Below are 6,226 nucleotides of genomic sequence, written 5' to 3' on the forward strand. Positions count from 1 at the left end.
TTAAAGCATGATTTTTTTGGAGTTGGGGTTTGCTTTGGTTTCCACTATCTCATAAATGTGCTTTTCTACTTTATTTCACTGCTAAATTTGGTCATGTTGGTTGCTTCCTCTGTTCCAAACTTGTTTTATAATTTGGTTGGTGGTTTTGGTATGTGGCCCTATTTATAGGTTCCAGAAGTTAATATTTGCTATGTTGATAAAACAACGTTTTGAAATTTAGTAATTTTGTTGTTAATTGCTTGTTTAGAGATGTAATTGTTCTTCACTCTTTAGGATTTTTTGTTTGTTCTGGTTTTGTGTTGAGTTGTAATTTTATTGTTGTTTGCTTCTGTTATGTGTCTTTAAGGTTTTGCTCTCAGGAAGTTTTGTTGGGTAAGGAACACCCTTTCCAAATAACGTTATTGTGCTAATGATTTCATTAGTTGGCTGGTTTTGAGAGAATTTGGGAAACTAACATCTCGAGTTTTAGAAACTCGAGATTTAATTAAAAATTGAGCGTTTAAAACTCGAGTTATGGCATTTGTTATGGTCTTCGTTACTCCCATTACGTGGACAAATTTTCCACCTGGAGGAACTTAGCTACGTAGAAATCGAGTTTATAAGACTCGAAATCTTCACAATATTCCCCCTTTCAAACGCTTAACTCAAACACTCTCACTCTCTCAAAAATCCTGAAACACTTTCTCAATCTCTCAACTCTCAGTGTCTCAAACGCTCTCTCTCAATCTCTCAACTCTCAGTCTCTCAAACGCTCTCTCTCAATCTCTCAAACATCGAAACCAGTCACCCTCTAACGCTTCTCGGCTCAGAACCCTCTAACGCTCTCCTCTTTCAGAACCCTCTCTCTCTCGCTTCTCAGCTGCTGCTACACCGACTGCCGGTCCGCCATAACACCGCTGGTAAGCCTCTCTCTCTTCCCTAATTCCATGGGTGCTTCCTGTTTCTATACCTACCAAGCTGGTGGGGTTTTCTGTTAATGGAGTTTTGTTGCTTGTGTTTTTGTGGGTTTTGAAGGCTTTTATTGAGGTAATTGTTTTCTGCTTTTGTTTTTATGAATTGGGTTGTTTTTAGTTTTCATTTTGGAATTCACTGTGATTTTTGCTCCTTACTAATTCTTCCATGTTCTACATTAGCTAATGGTGAGTTGCTTGTGATAATTTTTAGTGATAGTAAGTAGTCATTTTCTTCTCAAAAAAGACAAAATAAAAGTTTTTTTTTTTTTTTTTTGTCATTTGTGAAGCTCAATCTTTAGTTATATAGGTTGGTGTTATGAGTCTAACTTATCTTGATTAAATAAATAATGATAGCGATGTGTTTTACCGATTCAAATAAATTAGTTAGGATTAGAATTAGGATGATTTATGATTAGTCTTATTTATATAGATTATAGGAACTAGGAAGTTAGAATTCATTTTTATCTAACTGGAAGTCTCTCTCTTATAAATTAAGATCTTGAAAATGTATGAAGAATATTATGATATATTCAGTTATAAATTGTTAGTTAATCTAACTTGGAGGTTTGGGCTCCCTCGAAGTAGTCAATTTATCAAATTTTGAGGCCCAACCAAAAAAAAATCATGCACTTAACAATTGGATTGATAGATGGATTGGGAGTTTTCTCAAAAAAGAAGAAGCAGAGAGAGAGCGAGAGAGTTGAAAATGTAATTTCAAACTGTGGAGGAATAACTTGGAGTCAGAGGGTTCTGAGATATGTCGGGTCTAAGTGGAAGAGGAATTTTTTGTAATAGGAGTACCAGTCCAAGTGAACTTTTATGGTTAAAGCTAGGTGGGCAGAAGAAATTACTCATATTGACTAATTGTAGCAGCTAACTTGACATAACGTCAGAAAGATTGTGAGAATGTTGCCCACACAATAAGAGGTGGGTGCTGGTTGTAAATTTTCAGTTTTTGCTCCTTGTGTTTCACTGTTTCATGACTGCAAATTTTGTTCAATGACCCAAATTGTTCAGGACTTTGTTATGTGCACTCATGTGCATGTGTGCTAGGCAGTTGATTAGTCTAGACTGTATATTTTGCTACGTAGAGATAGAGCTCAGTTAATTGTATCCTTTATCTTGTTCCTAGGGTTCTATGGTTTTAGTTTGCTCTTCCTAGATTTTCGTGATTGTATGTCTACTTTTTGACATTTCCATGTTTGGATGGGTCCATGGACATGATCTACATTTGCTGGTACAAAATGCCGATTGGTCTCATTGCTAAAATGCATCACGAATGTTCTGGCTTTGTAATCAGTGGTCTCAATGTTGTTTTGCTTATGTATGAAGAGTTCCAGTTGTGGGGTATCAGTTTCTTCCTTTTAATTGCCCTATCTTAATTAGGGATGTCCAACTTCAACTTCAACTGACAGTATCTTGTTTAAATGCCACGATAATTTTTTTGGGGGAGAGATGCTACCAATTTTTTTTAATGTTCATGGAGACATTAACTATACAATTGCTTAATTTTCATACAACATGATGCTAATTGAGACCCACAAAAAATTTAAATATAATTTTATAAGGATATCTATAAAAATTGGCGAAAATGTAATTTTGTTCTAGTGTTAAAACCAAAAACATGAATAAGAATAATTATTCAATTACAAAATTTTATTCCTCGTAATACCAAATCCAATTCCTTAACTAATTTACATCAAATGTACTAAACCCTTTGTTTCAAGCCTATCATTTTCTGGTTTGGAACTTGCCTAAAGCAACAAGTTCAGCTACTCCTCAGCTTTAATTACTTTCAGACCATTATACTGATTTGGAACTAACCCAAATCATCAAGTTCAATTACTCCTCATCTTGGACAAGCATGACCAACATCCAACTCTTCAACCGGAATAGCATATGGCGAACTCCAGTCAGCATCAAAGATTTGTTGAAGTTGTGAAACAATGGCAAGGTTGTATGTTCCAAAGTTGACACCAGTGTTGTATAGAAGTAATCCCAAATAAGATTGCTTGTGCCAATGTGGGCTCGCACATCACTAACTGCATACTTTCCATGGTTTACCCTAGTATACCGAGGGTAAACCTTTCCCGTACTAGTTCCCTTTTGAGTAGCAGGTCCCGTCAAATTGAAACCTGGAACCCTATAGTACTTAATCTCAACTTTTCCAAAACACTTGTTGTACTTTGATGAATTGCAGAGAACATTGGAGTAAAGGAGAGACTTCAGATACCGATCGTATTGTCGATAAAATGTGCCCAGTAGGCTACTAATATCTTCACCGTTGCATCCTTGGAGAAGACAACCTACTAATCATAAATTTTGTAAGACTATAAAACCTGGAACGTTGAAGGTTCTAATAAAGATATAAACAGGTGAAAATCTATTAAATGAGTAAAATCATGTTTGGTAACAATGAAAGATAATCCATTCCACCTTTTGGTAGCATTTGAAATAAGTCTCTCTTTTGGTAGCATTTGGTAACAATGAAAGATAATCCATTACACAACTTGCTCCAAAATTTTGACTTGGGATATATGTTCTTCATATCTTGTTTGTTGAGGTTATGTAACTAGGCTTAATATAATTGTTTGTGGGCATTAGAGTTATTTATGAAGACCTAATTCTATGGAATATTGTTGCACTCTTTGCAGTATGGAGCCTGGGATCGATGAGGAGCCAGAGATTGTGCACCCTGGTCCAGAAGATCCTTCATTGTTGACGCGACAACGAAATCATCGATCAGAGGACATTTGGAATGGCGAGGTGAAATATCTAGTTTTAACAACTGCTTTAATTTTTACGCTGTCTTTGACTTTTAGCAAGTTCTTTGAAAGTTGTATATCTAATTCTAACAACCGCTATAATTTTTATCCATTTTACAGGACTCGGGCTCACTTACATGCCGTGGTCGTGCTAAGGAGATGGCAAAGATAACGATGCAAGATAATCGGGTGATTGATATTATCAAGTTAGTGGGGTTAGAAGGATTGTTTAGGGTCCCTTCCAGAGAGATAGATCATTGCCTCATATCGACCCTAGTTGAGCGATGGCGGTCGGAGACTCATACGTTCCATCTTCCACATGGTGAGATGTCAATCACCCTAGAAGATGTGGAGGTCATTTTTGGACTTCCTATAGACGGTGAGGTCTTGGTTGGGCCAACTACTGTGGTGGATGGGAATTGGAGGCAACTATGTGTGGAGTTGCTTGGTTTTGGCGTTCCGGAGAATGACAACAAAACTTTGGTGGGGCAAAGAATTTTTATTAGCTGCCTTGTTGAGCGCATTGCAGAGCCACTGCCTCATGATGCAACGGAGAAGCAAGTACATCAGTATGCCCGGTACTATATTTTAGCACTATTAAGGGATAAGATTTTCATGGACAAGTCGGGAGATAGGGTGCATCTGATGTTCTTGTAGTTCCTGCGGAACCTTCATGATCCGCCAAAGTATAGTTGGGGTAGTGGTTGCCTGGCATGGTTGTATAGAGAGTCGTGCCGAGCAAGTGATAAAGAGGCATCGCAGATTGGTGGGGCGTTGCAATTGGTCCAGTATTGGGCATGGGCGAGGTTGCCATTCTTGTGCCCGAGGATAGAGCCACCACCTGGATGCGATTATGGCCCATGGCCAAAAGCTCCACTTGCATTTAAGTAAGTATTTTCCTGATACTTAGTGTGTTATGCAATGTACTATTCTTAGTAACTAAGTGGTAATATCTTATGTTATTCGATCGTAACTGTAGGTGGGTGCGGGTGCCAAGCCCGAAGAGTAGGCCATCCGGCACGGCGTTGATCCATTATCGTGAGCAATTAGTTAGAATGCAACCGGACCAGGTAATAATATACAAAATTTCTGTGGAAGTTATGTTAATTTTTCTTAAGAATATGTTGAAATCATTGCTTTAACATATCTTCTATTTTAATTTTTGTTTTTCCCTTTATCTATGTATTCTCCTTTGTTTCACATTTTAAGATATTATGATAATTGTTTTTTGTTTCTATTGTAGATTATATGGCAGCCATATGAGGCAGATTTCGGCCACCTTCCTGACTTCTGCGTCGCAGGGAGGGATACGTGGACGGCAAGGGTGCCACTTGTGTGTTTTTGCATAGTAGAGACACACCACCTAGATCGTGTCCTTCGACAGTTTGGGTTGGCGCAAGAACGGCCCGATCATGTTGTGTACGATGATAGACTGCATAGAATAGACTTGCATGGGAAGGTGGAAAAGAATTGGAGGGAGGAGCATGGACCGTATATCCTTACATGGGATACGAGACAACAACGACTTTGCCATGCACCTCCTCAGGCTGGTGAGATGCCTCGCAATCATGATTATTACCGCTGGTACCGTCTGGTCACTCGAAAGTATGTCGACCGCAACAGCACTAAATTAGATATAATGGTAATGTGTTAAATTAGATTTTATTGCCTACTTTGTTTTTTCTTCAGTACATGTAGGAACGTAGAATCAATTGATTTCTTTTTTCAGCAAATCTAGTTTGATCTGACTGACCTCCAATTAACAAGACTTTCTATTACATATAGTATTCTAATAACACTTTTTGTTCTTAGTTGAGTATTTGAGTAGATCAAATTTGATTGTACTGGTTCTTCTCCGTTTTAGGTTGAAAGCCATTTAGCACTGTTGGAGATGCTTCCTGTAGGCAGCCGAGCACACAACCATGTCCGACGTGTCCTAAATAATGTGGCTGGGCTTGGTGGTGGTCTTGCAGCAAATGGGCAGGCAAACAATGGGCATGAGACTGAGTCAACAGCTACTGCAACCCCAAGCACAAACGCAGCACCTCGAAGTACATCGACCCGTGGTCAAGGTGCTACTGCAAGCCTAAGCACAAGTGTAGCTAGGGGCCGTGGTCGGCCTGCTACAGCAAGCCCAAGCACAAGTGCAGGTAGGGGCCGTGGTCGGCGTGCAACAACCCCTCGGGTTGTAACTAGTCCCGAGGTACCTGCACCCATGCCACACGCATCTCCTCCACCCATCCTAGATGCATCTCCTCAGCTCAAGGTCCCTTCACCCACCCCACCTTCGCAGCCTAGTTTTGATCTTGGTTTTGATTTTCATATGACCCCTCCTATACACCCTGAGACACCCTCATACCCACCCACCAGCTTCAATGCACCCACTTTGCCCATGACAATGATCCTCACTCCTAGCTATACAGAGCATCATTACCCACCTACCTCATCCTCATCCGACCCTTTAGGACCTCCGGTTGGGATTGACACTGATGTACCGGACCAGCATCC

The sequence above is a fragment of the Castanea sativa genome, chromosome 3 (genome assembly GCF_040712315.1).
Source record: "Castanea sativa cultivar Marrone di Chiusa Pesio chromosome 3, ASM4071231v1".
NCBI lineage: Eukaryota > Viridiplantae > Streptophyta > Magnoliopsida > Fagales > Fagaceae > Castanea > Castanea sativa.